Here is a 19390-nt window from a genome sequence, read left to right on the forward strand (position 1 = left end):
AGGTCCTCCCTGGCCTTTACTGGTCTCCCCTGCTACCTCTTCTTTCGGAAATGTCTGCTCCCCCAGCCCCGGCTCTGGCCCCACCAGGCTGCCCCGGGGCGAGGATCTCAGAAAGGCCTTCAAGCCGCCAACCAGGAGCTGCGGGGCAAAGGATCCACACTTCTGGGTCTTCAGACATCTGTCCCGTGACTCCCCCACAAGGTCCCGCTCCCAGCTACCCCTGCCTGTCCCCAGACAGGCCTTGTCTCTGGGCTGAGGAGCCACTTGGGTCCTGCCACGGGGGCTCCTGGGACCCCCCTGCCCCCTCCCCCATCTGTCTGCCTCCCTCCTTCCTCAGACATGATGGATCGCCCCAGAGGAGGAAGCTAAGTGCTTGCAGACAAAAAGCCCTTTTATCGTCCTCGGGTGGGCCACGGCATGACAAACAGATAACTCAGCCATGGAAGGAAGGCTCCCCATTAGGCCAGTAAGGCAGATTGATGGAGGACCAAGAGGCAGAGGAGGAGGAGGAAGGAAATCCCCAACGCCCCCCCCGCCCCCTGCCCCCCCGTCCCCCCGGCCCAGGCAAAGCTGCCTTCCTTCAACTTCAGAAGCACCCAAACCTAGCTGGGCTCATCACTGTAGGGGGACGACCACCGGGGTCGCCTACACCTCCCCATCTCCACGATGAGACCCACCACGTGCGACAAAGGGCCTGAGGAGCATCCCTCCTGCCTCCTGGGGGAGAGGGGGCGGAGGACAAAGGAGCAAAGGAGAGAGGCCTGCCCCAAGGACACCCCACCCATATCTCACATGGTCTCCTGCAAACCAAGAGGCCCATTCCAAGCAGCCTCAGAGCCTTCGCATGGGCTGTTCCCTCTGCCTGGGACACCCTTCCTCCAGAGAACCGCATGCTCCCTTCCTCCCCTCCTGCAGGTCTTTGCTCAAACACCACCTTCTCAAGTAGGACCACCTTGACTCCCCTCACTCTCCGCCGTTTGAAACTGCAACCCCAGCCCACCCACATACTTCCCAAACCCCCTCCCTCCTCTGCTGGTTCTTCACGCCCGGGCTCCCCACCACAGGACACACTGTGGTTATGCGACTTGCTTATGATCTGCCTCCCCTACTCAAGGCCCCTTCTCCAGCACCTGGGACAGTGCCTGACACACAGTAGGTGTTCGGGGAATAATCGTTCTGTGAATGTATGTATTCTGCAGAGGAATAAAACCTCTTGATAGCAGCCAGGTCTGAGCCAGAACATGCTGAGCCCTGCTATGGGCCCAGCAATGCCCCCAACGACCTTGTAAGACACCCATTTGACAGATGAGGAAACCGAGGTGGATTCACACCCAGGTCTGTGGGAGGCCCGCCTGCTGCAGAACCGCCAGGGAACCCAAGACATCGGTCTCAGGCTGGTGTCAGGGACGAGGACTGAAACTCCCCCCACTTGCCTCTCAATCTCAGCTGACCCCATGCAGAATGGGGCTGCACAGGGGACCCCAGCTGTCCCTCCAAGTCCCCACCTGCACCTGGTATAGATCTGACTGGGAGGGGAACAAAGGTGGGAGGTGTTTGGGAACCCGGAGGAGCCCAGAGTGCCTGATCTCAGCCCTGCCACGGACACTGCAGGTCAGGCTGGGGCCCCCGCCAGCTGCTCAGCTCCCCCAGACCCTCCTCAGGGCCAGGCCCAGCTGACACCCCTTCTTCACTCCCCAAAAGAAAACAGCTCTGTCAGTAAGAGGTAAAGAAGGATGTGGGGAATTGTGAACGAGCACTTACCACCTGCTAAGCACCGCACGTTCACCAAAGCCCATGCCCCGTTCCAGGAGCCTCAGCCAGCCGACCCTCTGGGACCCTCTGGGACCCTCAGTGCCACGGAGCCAGGAAGGCGGCTAGCTGCCACTTCTAGGAGGTCCCCCCGACTGACCACTCCTTCTTCTAGGGCAGGGGCTGGGGCAGGGTGCTCATTTCATGACCCAGGACCCCCTCTCCACAACCCCTCTGGGAGGCACCCTCCCCTAGGTCTCCAAATCTTCCCAGCTCTTGGGGAAGGGAACGGAGTGTCCCTGCCATGCCCACCAGGGTCTCCCAGGACCCAGCCTTAGTCTTTCCCAGGTCTGGAGCACAGTCTGTCCTCCCTGAGCCAAGCCCCGTGACTCCAGCGATGGGACTGGGCACTGGGAGAGGAGGCCATGAATTCAGCTCCTTCCACTACAAGTCCTCTAGCTGCTTAAAAAAATTATAAAACCCAGAAATCTTAGCAACAATCCACTCATCACCAATCCTGTGGGGGCCGGGAGGCGGGGAGCAGGGAGCTATAGTTGTATACCTATTTTATAGATGGGAACATTGAGGCAATTTTATAGATGGGAACATTGAGGCACAGGGGGCCAAAGGGCCTTGCCCGGGGTCCCACAGATAAGTGACCAAGAAAGACCTACACTCAGGCAGCTGGACCCCAGAGTCCTGGCTCAGGAGCACCGCACCTCTCCTCATTAAAAATCAACGTAATAGAAAAGACACTTGCACCAACCAGGCCAATGTCCGAATTCCCAGCTCCAAGCTTTTACCACGCACGACCCGTTCCTGGACTGCCTTCCCTCTCCCCTGACATCCCAAACCCTGCCTGTGCCCATATGACCCTGCCCCAGTCCCCCTGGTGTGGCAGAGGCCCCGCCGTCCAATGCACCAGGTGGAGGGACGGGCAGCGGGCACAGACCTGTCCAATACGGGCCTTGGTCTGCTTGTTGCCAGGTGAGCATGTTGGGAAAGAGTCTGCCAGGTTCCCTGGGAGGGTCAACAAAAGGTTCAAGTCCCAGGTCTGGGCTTCCGCCTGAAGCTCAGGACAGGTGACCCACCTGTGCCTCAGTTTCCTTGTTTGTAAAACGAGGATTGCAGCCCAACTGGGGGCATGGCTGTGAGAGCCACACAGGGAAAGGACTAGCCTGCTCCGTGCCTGGCTCATTTCATCATCACTGCCACACTAGGAGGGGACACAGCTGATGCCCGCAGTTGACAGCTCAGGAGGTGGAGGCAGAGGGAGATGTAGTGACTTGCCCTGCGTGCCGAGCATGCCTGGGCTGGGGACATGGGCCCCCTCGTCTCCCACGGGCATGGCGGCCACGGTGGCACCCAGGTGTCCAGCCTGAGGACATCCTCCAATGCCCACCACCCTAATACGCGGCCTTTCCACAAGCCCCTCCCTCCCCACGCCTGCGGCCACCTTTAGAGCACAGAAGCAAGGTGCCCACGAACCCCACTATCCCACATCCACACTGCCAGGGACCGCCCCTTCTCTCGGGCATCATGTCCCATCCCCAGGGGCCCCCAAGTCCCCCAAGCCGTTCTCCGCCCTGGGCACCTCTGGGGCACCAGATCCCACCCCACCAGGCCACACTGGGCCCCCGACCCCATCCAGCGGGAGGAATCTGGCTTCCCCAGAAATTCTGCCCCCTACCCCCAAGGTCCCAGCAATATGAATCTGCTACAGAAGCGAGTGGGGACAGCTGGAACCTACCCGGAACGGCCTCTGGCAACGCCGAGTCCCCAAAGAGCCCAGGAGTCCTGCGGGAGGAAAATACGAGTCTTGTTAGAAAACACTCAGCAGCCCCCATGCATGAGCTAAGTACAGCAGGGCCTGCGGCTGCGTGTGGTGGGGGTGGGGGGTGCTTGGCCCGGGTTGTGCCTGGGGCCCTGGATGCCTGGGGCCAAGCACGTCCCCGCCACTGCCAGGCAAGATGAACACTCAACCACCAGTGACAGAGAGGGGCACTGGGGTTCAGAGAATCCAAGTCTCCTGCCCGTAGTCCCACCGCTAGGAAGTCACAGAGCTGGAATTCCAACCCGGGCCATGTGTTTACAAGCAATAGGGCCACCGAGGAGCTGGGGGCCCAGATCACAGTGTCGCTGAACCCCCCCCATGAACTCCCCAGTGGACCCTATGAACACACAGGGGACCCCTGGAGGACAGCACCTGCTGGTCTCATTCAAGAACATCACCATCCAAAGTCAGAAACAGTCAAGTAGAAACTTGCACTCCGAATCTATAAAGGACACCCACAAAGAAACACGAGAGCCAGTTAACGCAACAGAGAAGCAGACCGAAGACCTGATAGTTCTTCACAAAAGTCAACATACAAACGGCCCACGGGCACATGAAGAAGAGCTCGATTTCACTAATGATTGGGAAAGCGCAAGTTACAGCCCCCACGGGCCATCACACCCCAACCTGGATGGCTAAGATCAAAGACAGACAGAAACCAAGTGTCTAGTGACCATGGGACCCAGCAATCCCACCCCTGGGCCGTTCTACGAGAGAAATGAACCCACAGCTCCACGCAAACAGACTCTACACGAACGTCGGTTACCGCTTTACTCATAATCACAAAAACCCCAGAACAATCCAGCCGTCCACCAACAGGTGCACCCCAGAACACTGCTCGTCCCCAGTACCTACCATGTGACAACGTGTGGGGCGCACACAATCAGCAGGAGGGACCTCAGGCTCTCATGCCGAGCCCAGATGCACGCGCCCTCGTCCCACACACACACGAGTCTGGGAAAGGCCAAACTCAACCTTCACGGTAGAGAGGCCCAGAGAGGTGGTCACCCCAGAACAGAAAGGAGACTCCCACGAAAGGCCAGGACGCTGATCACCATGGGGGCCAAGACAAGGGGTGGGAGGGGGCTACATGGTGTCCACTTTGTAATCATTCATTCATCTGTACCCACGTGTTTGGGGGTTACTGTTTTAGCTTCTATACAGAAAAAAAAGGAAAGAAACAGTATAGTGGGCAGAGCACTGGGCAGAGAGTCCAGAAAGCTGGCTCTGGTCCCACTAACAGCTGTGACCTTGGGCAAGCCCCCAGCAAGCTCTGAGCTCCGTCTTCCCATCCAGAAAATGGGCCCGCTCCCCCACGATGTCTCCATGGCGGGCTCAGTCGCAAACATCTCAGTATCCAGTGGGCCTTCGGGACCCGCTCCTCACCCACGCCGAGCAGGGATGCCTGCTCTCATGGCACTGGGGACGGCTCCAAGCAGGGCTCGGGCTCTGCGGCCAGGGTCCCTGGGTTCAAACAGGGGCTGTGCCCTTCCTAGCTGTGCACCCCGGGATAAGTCGCTTCACCTCCGGAGCCTCCGTATTCCCATCTCGGAAGGGGGAACACTGGAACCTGCACGGGCCTCAGAGAGGATGCCAAGTGCTTGCGGAGCACACCACAGCGATCGGTTACGGCTGTGCGCTAGCATTACCCCTGCCCCGTAAAGGGCTCCGGGCAGGGTCAGGCCCAGTGGGCTCCCCTGGCCACACAGCTGGGGGCTTAGACCCCATCTTCTGTGTACCTTCTCCCAACTCCAACCAGCTCCTCCTGCAACCCCCAGACACAGAGCACCCAGCAAGAGGGGATCAGGGGACAGAGGGCCGGGGTGGGAAGGAACCTGCAGCCGCGGGGTGGGAAGGAACCCGGAGCTGCAGGGCAAAGAGACAGCACCTGTGAACCCAAGGAGACCCGGCCGCCTGCAGACAGCAGAAGCAGCATCACTAGCAGAGCGGAGACCCTCAGGAGGGATCCGCATGCCCAGCGGTACCAGCTCCCCCTGGGACTTGGAGAGCGCATTCCAGCTGAGCAGTGGATGGTGGAAGCCTGGATGATGGAAGCCGGTGGCCAAGGGGAGGCTCCAGCACCAGCCAGGAGGGTCCTGGCAGAGGCGGGAGAAGCGGACGGGACACTCGGCCAGGAGAATCCACGGGCCGGGCAGGGAGGGAGGGAGTCTGGCCGGCCAGCTTGGACAGGGGTCAGGGATCGCTGGTCAGCTCTGGGTAGGGGAGGGAGAAGAGAAACACAGCCCCTGCACCCTGTGTGCACCCGTGTCATCCTCACAACCCCCTGGGGCCTCTGTTTTCTAGTCCAGGCGGCTGAGGCTCAGAGAGCAGAGTCATTCACCCAAGGTCACTCATTCACCCAAGGTCACGCAGCCAGAAAGTGGAAGTGTTGCGATTTGAACCCGGGTTCACGCCCTCTGGGTGGTGGGAGCCAGAACACGACGCAGGGCAGCTGGGGGGGGTAGTTGCTGGAGTTCCCGCCACCTCCCCAGACAGAGCTGCACATCCCCGGGACCTCCCTCGGCCGTGGGTCCTCTGCGAGAGGGGGCAGCACCAACCTGCAAGCCCGAAAGACCAAGAAGCAGCCGCGGGGGCCCAGCCACGCTCCACCCCCCACCCTCAGCCGCCATCCGCCTCGTGCCGGTGCCAACGCTCACACACGAGTTCACGCCCGTGCACACCCTCGGCCGCTCGCCCACTGGCTCACTGCCTCATCCGCTCACAAGCTCTCACCCAGTCCACGCTCACGGGTGCCTCACGCTCGCTCACATCCATGCACGACTCACTCACTGAGCACGCGGGGGGCCCAGGCGCCCTTCCTCCTCCGCTCCCCCTGGGCAGCGCTGTGCGGGCCCGAGGCCACCGATGGTCCATTCCAGCCCCTTCCTGTCCTCCTCTTCTCTCCAGGGCTGACCAGATTCGTCTCCCGGCAAAGCAGACCCGAGGAGGGCTCCTTCTCCCAAACCCACCGCCACTCTAGCTCGCTGAACCCCAGTGCCGTGGGCAGACACTCATCCACCACCACCCCGCCCCAGCCCACAACAAGCCCCTCCAGGCCTCTGCCAAATGCACCCTCACCCTCCTCCTCCGCCCTCCCAGAACGAGCCCAACCACCACCTTTTCCTCCTCCGGGAAGCCTGCCCAGATCACCCCAACCACAGAGGTCAGCCCCACGTGTCCATCCACCCCACTCAGAGACAGGAAGCCACCGGCCCAGGGCCAGAGCCCAGCGAGGACAGAGCTAGGCGGAATTCAAACCCCAAGGAGGCTGATCTGCTTCAACCAGGACCCGTCACCCTCCAGCCAGTCCACAAGCTTGACAAAGCCCCGGCATAGGGATGCGGCCGTGAACATAGGCCAGGAGGGTTGTAGGGATGCGGGCACGCCCACCCACACCCAAGCCCCCCACGGGCGCACCAGTGAATGCGTGGGGCCACTTCTAAGAGCAGGGACGACAGAAACCAGAGAGAACCTGCAATGAAGGGCATGGGGGTGGGGCTGGGACGGCTTCCCCAGGAGGTGACCCTGGAGACCAGGACGGAAGGTCTAGGCCCTACCGAGATAAGCAGGAAGGGCACTCCAGGAGGAGGGCACAGCAAAATGCAAAGCCCCAGAGGTGGGAACCAGCTAAACCGGAAAGCAGCCAGAAAGGCCAGGAGGTGGAGAGCCAGAGGGAGAGGACTCCTGGGTTTTATCTCCAGGGCAAGGCCACAGGACTGGAGAGGCACACTGTGATTGAACACAAAACAGTAGGAATGGTGTGAGGCAGGGCTGGTGAGGACAGGTCTAGGTCAATCCCTGAGGCCTACCTGGAGGGAGCAACCTTCCACCCAGGCCCAGTCTCGGGCCTCCTCCTGCACTAGAGTCTCTCCTAAAGTCAGAACCTACAGGCTCAGCCTCAAGGCCAGGCAAGCATCCATGGCTGGGCTCCAGCACCCCCAACCCCTCTGGACCCTCATGGGACCCGCTGGTCCCATGGTGGGACACCAGGCCTTCACCCCCACCTGCTTCTGGAGTTGGGGGGCTACAAGCCCCCACCTATGAACACACAAAACAAATCCTCTCTCCTAAGCCAGCCTCTTCCCAGCCTCCCCCACAGAGGTAACACCATAGTCAGGGCCCCAGGAGGCCCTTTCTCGAGGTACAGGAAAGAGCAGGTGTGGACAGAGCATCCATGGTGCCCACAGACCAGAGACAGCTCGGGTTCCAGCCCCACTCAAGCCACTTGTCTCCCTGTGCATCTGGCTCCCCATCTATAATCCGAGGGCTGGGGACAGTGCCCCCCAACCCCATACGGTCTGGTGCCCCCTGAACAGCGGCCAGCACGGCATAGGGGCAGTTTCAACGTGTCCTTTTGCTCAGGACCTCAGAGCAGTACTCCAAGAGAAAAAGGGAAGGGGAGACATGACACATGGAATGGTCCCCGGTCCCAAGGGTCTCAGCTGGAAACTTACGGAGCAAGGGCTAGAACCGGATGTTTCCTAGGACCCCAGCAAATTCCTCCCTCATGTGCTCATTTCACAGTGAGGTGGACTGAGGTCCCTATTGGATAGGTCTGTGCCTGCAGCTTACCCTGGTAGGGCTGGTAGCAAGTGATCTCTCCAGAGAACTCCTACACATTCCTCAAAGCCCAGCCCCATCACACCCTCTCCCCTCCTCGCCAACAAGTAAGCGTTTCTGGACAGTCCAGGCATGTTCTGGCCCTCACTGCTACCCCATCCAAAGGCTCTGTCTGGCCACCCCCAGGAGACGCTAAGCGCCCAGGAAAAGACCTGATTTATCCCTCACTGAGGCCACAAGTCTCTACTTAAAGCTAGATGCAGAGTGACCAGCAAGGCGAGTCTCAGCATACAATAGTCTGAGTACCAGGAGTCCCCCGTGCACGGCAGGGCCAATACCATGGGGCACAGCTGCCGGTAGCGCTGAGAGAGGGCCAGGAACACAGTGAGGCGGGGCCCTGGACCTGCCTGCTTCTTCCACCAATCCCCTCCCCCAACAGACAAACCCCCCACCACCATGCACCTCCCACACCCACCAGAATCCCACCCATGCATACAAGCCCAACAGCCCTCTTCCTCCAGGCAGCCCTCACTCCTGCAACATCCAATCTGGCAGCGGCCACAAAGCCGACAAGGAATAGTAATAGCGGTCATTGCCGACACTAGCTCCTCAAAGGCAGCCCCAGGCCAAGCCTTTACTTACTAAACTCCAACCACCCCTCGAATGGGTTCTTGATTATCCCCACTGTACTGATGAGAAAACGGAGACCCAGGGAGGTTGAGTCGGAAAGCGGAGAAGTCAGGATGGGAGCCCTGGTTTACCTGGTCCCAGACCTGCACTGGGGCTGAGCATCAGGGATGTCACAGTCAAGGGCAACCTCCCCTTTGTTTGCTCAGACTCTGGACCAGGCAGCGCGGCACCAACTTCATCCTTCCTTCAGCCTCTCTCTGGACCTGCTGCCCCCCGGCTCCCCGAAGGACAGACTAAGGCTCCAAGAGGGGTTCTTATGGCCACCTGCCATGTCCCTCCATGGTCCCCGCAGAGGGCGGGGCACCCTCACGGTGCTCCACAGTCAGGACAGAGGTACAGACTGGGACCCTACAAGAAGCAGGTGCCACGACCCACTGGCAGCATCCCAGCCCCCAGGCATCATGGCCTCCTGCCCTGGGCAACGCCGTAGGCAGGTGCTGAGACCAGGTAGGACCCTCAGTGCCGGCCCTCAGAGGGGAGACGCTCCACCTGCAGCCCCCGCCTTCCCATTCCAAACCCCCTTAGCATGCACCGGGCCAGTTCTACAAAATCACCCACAGCCCGGGGATCACCATGGAGCCTACCCCTTTGAGGAAAGGGACGTGAGCGATGCCCATACGAGCCTCTGCGTGGCCCCACAACAGCCAGCAGCATAAGCCATGACGGACAGCTCTACAGAGCCCATCAGCGAGGAGGGCACTGGCCCCCAAGGGGCAAGCATGACCTCAGGCAGCGGTCCCTGCCGGTTGGCTTCACGGACTTCAGGCACAGTTTGACCCAGGCACCAGGCTGGAATCGGGCCAGGGCCCTGAGGCCTTCTGGGGTGGGAGGAGGCACAGAGGAGGACCTAGGGGAGCCATCCAGGGCCACCTGGCACATCTCTTCACATCAGGTGAACAGGGACCGGGGGCGGGCCATCCCCAACGCTGTGGTGGCCAGGAGCCCACACAGCCAGAGGGGGAGGCAGGCTCCACTGCCCTTCCATTTAGAAGCCACTGGGACATTTTATTTTCCTTCTCAAGTGACAGCTGAGGCGTGCCGGCCCAGGCCAGCTCTCCTAGAAGCTGCGGAGAGACAATCACTGCAAGTTCGCCAGGTCTCTGATTCCCCACTGGACTGCGGCAGCCAGCGAGTGCTGGGAGGGGGGTGGAGGAGGCGGGGGCACATGCTGGCCATCCGGGGCCCTCTCTGCCCCACCTCTCCCCCTCCCACTAGGAGGGTGGCGGCCACAGCCAGGCCAGGATGAGTGGGTGGAAGTGGACAGGGCCTTGGGTAGGACAAAGGCGGGGGGTGGGTGCACAGCTCTAGCCAAAGGGGATGGAGCCCATCCCCTTTGGGGGATGGTAGGAGACACAGCCATACTCAAGGTGGGCACATAGTCAGGGAGAGAAGGGAGAAGCAGCCCTGATGCTGCCGGTGCACACCCCCAACCCCCAAGTCCATTGGTCTGGGCTCTCAAGAGAGGCCTGCACCAGCGTCCAGCAAACCACCACACTGGTCACCCTCACGGGAACACCCCCCTCGGCAGGCACCCGCGGCCAGGCTCTGGGCCAACTTCACAGCCCGGCCAGGGGGGCACGATCCTGACCTCATTTTGAAGATGGAGAAACTGAGGCCCAGAGAGGTTTGGCAGGCCCACGAGACTGCAAAGCCTTCGAGGGGCATAAGGAGATTGGAACCTGGGCATAGGCCCAGCCGCCCCATCCTCTACCCTCCAACACCCCCAACTGGGCCGCAAACACACTTCTCTGAACCCTCCTGCCCATCTTCTCGCTTGGGGTGTGGGGCCATCTTCAGTGACAGCAGCCGCCTGGAGAAATCAGACGCCAGGAAGGAGCTGGACTATCGACTGTTTCTGAAGGGAAGGGGGGTGGGCAGGGGCCCATCCACAAGGCTTCCGCAGCCTGGCTCCCAGCCAAGCGTGGGCCAAGGCAGAGCAGGTGGCACAGAGCAGCCTAGGAGGGCCAGGGGCTTCCCTCCAGACCAGTGGAGGCGCCAGCGTGGACAAGCCATCTGTCCATCCACCTGTCTGTCCACCACCGGCACGGACAGCCCGCAGGGACCTGGAGCTCCCCTCCTGAGGGCTTCTCGGTGCCAGGCACACTGCTTGGAACTCTGTGCCTAGTAACTGGCTACTTCTCTCAACCGCTCTATGGCCCTCCCCATTTTACAGATGGGGACAACGAGGCAGCAAGGCAAGAAAGCTCACCCAGGCTTCCCCCAGCGGAGTTCTGCACCCAGGCATCCGCTATAACCACACAGCATTACCTCTGCTGGCTACCTCAGCCCAGAAACCCGCTGTGGGGCAGGAGACAAGAGAGCAGGCTCTCTGCATGGGGTGGAAACTTCCAGAAGCCTCTGGATACCCTTCAGTGGCTGCCTCGTTGTAAAGACAACTCAGTCTCTGCCCCCTTGAGAGCACAAAGCAAGCACCCCAAGATGGTAGCAGCAGGGTTCCCCCCCCAGACAGCCTTTCGGCCGCTGCATCCTGACAGTCAGCTGGGAGGAAAAGCATGACAGAGCCTTCCCTGCCCCTGGCCCCAGGCTCCCCACTGCCCCCCCGCCGTGGAGCGGGGTCTGGGCCATCAGTGGCTGCAGGGAGGAGCTGGGGGCTGCCTGAGAGAGAGCCGAGCTGCCATGGAGCTGTCGATCGCCAGAAGCAATTAATTGCCCAGGTCAAGAGACGGTGAAAGAGATTTGTCACCCAAGGCTCAGGGGATATTCCGGGGAATCCAGCAACGCAGGGCAGGCGGAATGGCCCCGAGAGCGATCAGGATCCTTGCACACTTGCCCCCTCTATCATCCGTCCCTCCCTCCCACACCCTGTTCCGGCCTCCCTGTGTGTGCACGCTCCCACTGGCCTGCGTGCTGGACACCAGCCCCGGCCCCAGCCTCCGTGACCTGCGCACCAGGTGGGACCAGACAATCCTTGAGGCAGTGTTCACTGTGCAGACGGGACAGTAAGGCCAGCAAGGGAGCCCGGACCCAGAGTCTCTGAAGCCCAGGGCCTGGCCTGACACCCAGATTCACTCCAGGTTCTAGCTGGACGACTCCACACTGGAGGCCGAACTTCTCTAAGGCTGTTTCCTCAGCTACACAACAAATACAAAATAACCAGAATGGCGAAAGTCAGGCTGGCTGGGGCTCAGACTCCAGCCTTGCCATTCTGAAAAGCCTGAGGAACTCACCCCGCTTCTGCAAACCTCAGGCTCCCTGTCTATAAGCAGGGATGAGGCCAGGACAGCACCGTTCGAGCTCAGGTCAGGGGCTCGGGTCCAGCTTGCCACTGGGCCTCCCCAGGGACCGGAGCTCAGCCCCCAATCCTACTCGGATGTCAGACAGTCCCCCCAGCCATTCAGACACTGAGCCTCAGCCCCAGAGCCCGGCCGGGATGAGAGGCACAGAGCACAGGCTTGTGTCCCAGCCCCTACGGCAGGACCCAGCGGGAGACTGAGGCTTCAGCGGACAGCATTCATTCACCCTCTGGGCTCAGCAGCCAGTTGTCCTGGGGAACAGAAAGGCGCTGACACACACACCCTCCATGTGTGCCACCGAGAGGATGGGGGAGGAGCATACAGGGTGCAGGCCTCCCCGAGAGCCTCCACTGGCTTTGAACCCCTTGTTTCTGTACCGAATCCCTCCACACACACACCCAGACCTGTGCTGCCCCTCACACCCACTGATCGATGTGAGACACACCAATAAATACCTCCTTCTATGGCCCCACTACCCAGATAGGAAAATCGAGGCCCAGGGAAACCAGCAAGGAAGGACAGCCTCAAACCTGGTTCTTTCTGACGGTTCCCATGAGCAAGAGCTCGGCTCAGCAGGTGTTCGGAAGCCCAGGTCACTGGGGCCAGAGGCAGCACTGAGTCAGAGTGAGAAACTCAGCGGAAACTGAAAACAGCCCGGGGGGCCCCCCGTGCTCCCCAGAGCGAGCCATGCTGAATCACAGCACCCGACCCTGTGTTGGAAAGTTCCTGCTTCTGTAGCCGGGGTGGGGGTGGGGACGAAGAACACCACTGTGCTAGGGGTCCCTCTCGGGGCCCAAGAAGGGGGACAACACTTCACGCACACTGACCCCAGAACTGCGGTTTTCCACCCACCCACCCCCCAACCCAGTGCTCCCGAGGGCCCCTCAGGGGTGTTCATGGCTGGAGGGCAGGCAAGTCGGAGAGCCCCACCCCCTCACGGAGTTCTACCACCTTCCTGGCCACAGACGTGGGGGACGTCAGGATCCAACCCCAGGCACTGCCGCATCCCCCAGTTCCACTGCTTTCTGGCTGTGTGATATGGGCCATGGGGCTTAACATCTCCACGCCTGCCCCTTGCCTGTGAAATGGAAACTCTCACCCCTGGGGCTGACCTGAAGACTCGGTAAGCAAATGCATTCGGTGCCTAGCATACAGTAAGAGCTCAATAAACACATATCTGTTTCAGTTCCCAGATTGATTTTGTAGTGCGGTGAAATTCACCCAACACAAAACTAACCATTACAAAATGAACAACTCAGGCCGCCTGGGGGCTCAGTCGGTGAAGCGTCTGCCTTCGGCTCAGATCTTGATCTGGGGATCCTGGGGCTCCCTCCTCTGTGGGGAGTCTGCTTCTCCCTCTGCCCTCCCCCGCTGCTCATGATCACGAGAGAGACACTCTCTCTCTCTCAAATAAATAAAATCTTTAAAAATAAAGTAAAGGGAACAATTCAGCGACACCAGTGACATTCAGTGCTGTGTAACCACAATCCCCATCTCATTCCAGAACATCTCCCTGACCTGAAAGGGAAGGAACCTCCCACCCACAGGCAGTCACCTCCCCGCCCCCGCCATGCCCCCAGCGCCCTCCTGCTTCAGCAACCACTCATCTGCAGCCCGTCTCTACAAGTTTGCTTCTTTGGCACATTTCTTACCAACACAGTCAGACCCCGTGTGGCCTCTGGGTCTGTCCCCTCTCACTCTGCACCGTCTTTGCAAGGTTCGTATGCATTATGAATGTACCAGCGTTTTCATTCCCGTTTCTCACTGACTAGTATTCATTGTATGAAGGAGTCAATCATATGGTTTTAAAATAAGAAAAATAAATGTTATAAATAACACAGAAATGCCATGTGACAAGGGACGTATATATACACATAGACATGAAAGATTTAAAAATCCATCAAATTATAAAAAAAAAATAACCATAAGGACAGTAGGGGATATGGAATCTGGTCAGTGGGAGGAGCCCGCTAGCCAGAGGGAGGGGACCGTGGGAGCCCCAGAGCTGGCATCCCCTCCCTCGGGCCTCCCTGGTCCAGGCCCTACTGTGCTGTGCAACCCGGGGCCAATTCCTCACCCATGCTGGGCCTCAGCCTCATGTCTGCAAAGAAGGGCACTGGGAGGGATGCTTTCGGGGGAGCGCTCATGGCAGCAGCCACGTTCACAGTACCTCCCACTGGCTCGCAGCCCTGGGGAGAAGAGAAGCTATGGCAGCCAGGCTGTGGGAACCCTACAGGTGTGTGGGGATATGTCACCAAGGCAGGCTGACAGCCGCCCCGTGCTGGGAACAGAAATGACAAAGAACTCCAAGATGCCTCATCGCCCTGCCCGGGGGCACACTCTGGACCTTGGAGATGTGGACCCAGTGCGGAAAGGGGACCTAGGTTCGCCCTGCCTCCCCCTGCCCTCCCCTGCCTGGAGCACAGCCCAGATGCTGAGTTCCTAAGGCCCAATGCCAGGTTCCTGCACTTTGGGCCAGATCAGTCTTCCCTGTGGGGGCTGCTCTGTGCTCTGTAGGATGTGTACGGCATCTCTGGCCCTTGGAGCACCCCCGCCCCCTTCTCCCCACCTTGGGACAACCGGAAGGATCTTCAGACATTGCCAAACGACCTTGGGGCCAACACCACCCCGCTGACCCCATTAGCACACCCGCAGAGTCTCTCTCCCTGGGCAGGAAGCAGCAGGCACTGGTCCGGCCGGTTCCAGACCGGCTGGAAACCACTGAGGGAAAAGGCCCCCGTGTCCAGCCCCCGTCCTCCCCTTCCCCCAGGTCGGGCCCATGGAGACCTGGCCCAGCCAGGCTCCATCTCACTGCAAAGGAACCCATCCAGCCATCGACACAAACCCACCGATGCCCTACCATGTGCTAGCACCATCCCAGGATCGGGGACCCAGCCTTAGGCAAGACGGACGTAGCACCTACTGCCTGGGAAGGGACCTCTGATATGGGAAGGCCACCAAAACCCAGAGAATAAATCCAGAGGGGTTTCACATCTGAGCCAGGACCACTGGCAGCAAGGACAGAGCGTGCCAGGCTGGGGGCAGCAGGCGCAAAAGCAGGGCTGGGGAAAGGAGTGAAGGCAGCAGGCGCTGCCCAGGGCCCCTGGGCCTCTGGGTTTATTCTCCAAGGAGGAGGCAGGGCCTGGAGAGCAGCACTGCATTCTCCTCCTTCAGACAGGGTCCCTCTGGGTGCAGCACGGAGGACAGATCCCCGGGACGAGAGTGGATTCAGGGGCCCAAGGAAGGCTCCTGCAGACAGCCAAGCCAGGCGGGGCCCTGGTCTGCCGTCAGTGGTCTCGTTACTCCTGATAGGAGAGGGGTCTCAGAGGCAGTTGTCTCACTCCCCTGGCACAGTACGGTGAGCCCGAATTACCCTGACTGCAGAAAGGGCCTGCGACCAAGGGGTCATCTGACCGCTGCCACTGCCACCATATTCCTGTGGTTCGGGCAGAGGAGGTCTTGGAGGCAGTGTCCCCACCTGGAACATGCCGGAAACATACAGGGACAATCACAGCTATCCTTGGACGGCCACTCAGCCAGGGAAGCAGGCCCAAGCCTTGAAAGTCACCCTCTCCACGCAATTTTCAAATGACCCAGCCATTCAAAAAAAGAACCTTCCAGAACCAATCCAAACACTTGCCTTTTTTTTTTAAAGTCACTTTCATGTATTTCCAGTCCCGAAACCCTTCTGAGCTCACTTACTCATCCTGAGTGGGAACCAGCGACTCCTTCCCTCCCTTTGCCCTTATACGACAACTGGGGCACGACACTGATTTTTCTTGTTGTTGTTAATTCTGTGTGAAGTCAAGACCGTATGAGGGAGGAATTTCAGTGCCCAAGAATAAAAGGGAGTTTTCCACATATACGCTGCAAATATTGTTGGTGGGAGGGGTGTTTATCAGGAGGCTGTGTGGCCCTGGGAAAGTTAGCTGACCTCTCTGAGCCTTAACAGCTTGCCTGTCACACAGGGAAGTGATGATCATTGCTAGATCACAAGACTGGAAGTGTCCAATGAATTACCGAGGTGTGCGCCCGCCACGACTAGACCAGCATCAGAAGCACACCGTCTGACCATGCAGCTGAGGGGGCTGGAGGCAGGTGGGGCGAAAGCCCCCAACACAGGCCCCAGCTGGGCACAGAATGGAGGATAAAATCCCAAACTCCCTGCCTGGGCCAGGTGGCTCATCACCTGCCTGGCTTTCATCTCCAGGAGATAAGCCGCCTGCTCTCAAGTTCACGTTCAGCATCAAATGAACCCACTTAATCGCCTTAGGGATCTCCACTGAGCCAGCTCCTTACAGGCCTGGGGAGGAGGGCAGCTGAGCTCCCTCCCACCGAGACCCCCACCTGCATGGCCAGGCACAGAGAGGATGCCTTGGGCTCTCCACCAGCACCCCCATCCCCTGCCCAGCTGGCTGTGATGACCCAAGGGCAGATGCTTGCACACTTGGCCCTCAGAGTCTATGCACACATCATCTGCCCACTGTCACAAAGCACCTACTGTGTGCCTTGTGCCTGACCAAAGAACTCGCTAATCCCCACAGCAGCCCGGAAGGCCAGTGCTACCACAAACACCACTCTCTGGACGAGGGCATTGAGGCCCAGAAAGGAAATAGCCAGCCAAAGGTGACAGGGCTCCTCGTAGCATCACCTCAGAACAGCCTTGGCCCCCATATCATAGAGGGGGGAGACTGAGGCAGGAATGGGACTTAAGTCACCACCATATCCCAAGGCCAAGTCGGGGAGAGTGAGCAGGGTGTCCAGCTATGCCTGGACAAACACGAAGGGGGCCGCCTGCCTGCCTTGTTCCCAGCAGAATCCTAGCACCTAGGACAGCTCCCAGCACACAGTAGGGTACTTAACGGCAGCATCTGAATGAAGAAAATCTACACACTGGGCATAGACTCCAAGGAATACTGTCCTGGGGCTTATCTGCCTTCTAGACAGTCCTCTCTGAGGTCCTATCCTATACCACAGGGGTCCTGGAGGGGTGACTGTGGGCAGTGTCCTGCAGTCATGTCTGGTTGTCACAGTGGGTGTGGAAGGGGGCACCTACTGGGTGGGCAGAGACAGCAATACTGCTCAACACCCTTGAATGCACAGGACAGCTCCCAGGGCAGAATTAACTGGCCCCGATGTCAGTAGCGCCCAGGTTGAGATATCCTACTGTACTGCATCCCTTCGTGCATCAATTGAGCACCTACTGTGTGCAGGGCTGCACAAAAACCCTGCAAAGAGACGGAGTCATTGGGCTCTGGGGGTACATTCCATGAGCCAGGTCCCCATGGCTACTACAGGGCAGAGGGGTGTCCCAGATCCAGCTGATGCAAAGCCCCACCCCAAGCGGCCAAATCCCTGTGTGTTCCCTGAGGATGCTGACCTCCGGGTCCAGGGGCGGTGCAGGGAGGGCTGCAAAATCACTATATTTCACTGCTCCCTTGCCCCATGGTCACTCAGGGCAGCAGAGATCAGAGCTGGCTCTTTTCGTCAAAACCCACATCCATCCAAGATGCCAACGCTCGCTCTCTGGGCGGTGGGAATGTGGTCGGATTTTTTTTATGTGCAGGCTTTCTATTTCTTAATTTCCCAACTTACAGAGAACACGTTTGTTCCGCTTCTAAAAACCAAAATTTTGTAAGGCAGCTATCACACTGTTGCACGCCCCACCCAAGGGCTTGGCCTTAGGGAGATCCTAGGCCCCCCCACCCCACCCCACCCCCGCCAAAGCAGAGAGGGTCGGCCAGTGCAGCCCCTGGGGAAGCACTTGCTGGTGGAGTATCTGGAAAGGCCACAAGCCGAAGATTCCAGTCCCAGGGACGGAGGAGACAGGATGCACGTGAGCGCCCCGAGGCTCTCGGAGAAGGTCCGTCCAAAGACCGCCATCAACTCAAGCGGCATCTCTGTGGGAAAACACACCTACCATTCATCGCAACAAAATACCACCTCTACAGGAGTTAAAATCCAGAGAGATCCAGATCCAGCGAGCTGCACCAACAGGCTACAAAATCCTAATTAAAAAAAGAATACATAATAACAGTAATGACAACAACAGCCCGCAGTTTTAAACGCCTTGTTCATTACTACTTCTCATCCACAAAACACATCCAGAACGCAGGCAGCGTTTCCAACCCCGCTCTAGGGAAACCGGGACCCAGGGGAGAGGATAATACGCCTCAGGCTTCACAGCTGGTAGGAGGCCATGGGGTGGGGGGAGCAGGGATGGGACCCCGCAAGCCATCAAAATCCCTGCGTGTTGTCACTCCGCTCCGTGGCCTGCCCAGCACGGACAGGAAATTACTAGCTTGAATTACATAAAAGTTGTCAATATTCGACCACTTTTGACCTACAAAACTGGCAGAGTCCCACGGCTCACCTTAGTAGCGCCCACAGAAAACCACGTCCACGTGCATTCTTCCAGTCCAGAGACAAGACAGGGCCCCGGGCCATGTAGGGATCCACACGGAGGCCCATGAAGCATTAAAAACATGGATTAGAAGAGTACATGCCTAGTTGAGAAGTAGAAGTCTCCAGCGAGGGGACTCGGGTGACTGGAAAGTCACTTGCAATTTTTTTTTAAGATTTTATTTATTAATTTTAACAGAGAGAGAGATCACAAGTAGGCAGAGAGGCAGGCAGAGACAGAGAGAGGGGAAGCAGGCTCCCTGCTAAGCAGAGAGATGACCGATGCAGGGCTCGATCCCAGGACTCTGAGATCACCACCTGAGCCGAAGGCAGAGGCTTAACCCACTGAGCCACCCAGCTGCCCCTCAATTTTTTGTTTTACTAAAAAGCGGCCACCTCGGCTGGAACCCTGAGCCCGGCTTCTTGGAGCCAGGCTGGCTGACGCATTCTCACCCTTTCCCCTGAGGCAGTTTCTCTACCTGCCTCCCCCCACCCCCCCCGCCGGACCCCACATAGTCCATCCACCAGCAGCAGGTCCCCAGGGCCTGGTCTCTGGAGCCTCTCCTGGCAGGAGAAGCTCTCCCCACCTAAGGATCTAGTTTCATTTAATTGCAGGGTTCAGGTTTCTGGACGCAGGCCCAGAGGCCTTCAGGGCCAGAGGTGTGGGCCATTTTCCTCCTCTTTTCAATAAAGCTGGGAAGGAAGCAGCGTGGGGCATCTCCTGTCTGCTCCGAGAATCTGGAACACCTGCCCCCCGGGACACCCCACCCAGAAGAATCATCCGGGGCTCGTCACAGGTTGGTAGACAGGCTGGGGACGTACCATTATTCTGGCCATCACGGGGACCAGATGCCCCCACTGGATTTGAAGGAATCAAGAAAAAAGAAACACACACACACAC

The 19390-nt window shown here is 59.1% G+C and overlaps 1 protein-coding gene across 1 annotated transcript in view; it reads right to left on the reverse strand.

Moving 5' to 3' along the window:
* NCOR2 (nuclear receptor corepressor 2) overlaps nt 1-19390 on the reverse strand; it is a 207171-nt gene that overhangs the window by 174335 nt on the left and 13446 nt on the right. The window contains exon 2 of the mRNA XM_032876473.1: nt 3500-3546. The gene's annotated coding sequence lies outside the window, so the exon portion shown is untranslated. The remainder of the gene's footprint in view (nt 1-3499; nt 3547-19390) is intronic.

This window comes from Lontra canadensis, unplaced genomic scaffold (genome assembly GCF_010015895.1).
Source record: "Lontra canadensis isolate GAN:19392208 unplaced genomic scaffold, GSC_riverotter_1.0 scaffold58, whole genome shotgun sequence".
NCBI classification, from domain to species: Eukaryota; Metazoa; Chordata; class Mammalia; order Carnivora; family Mustelidae; genus Lontra; species Lontra canadensis.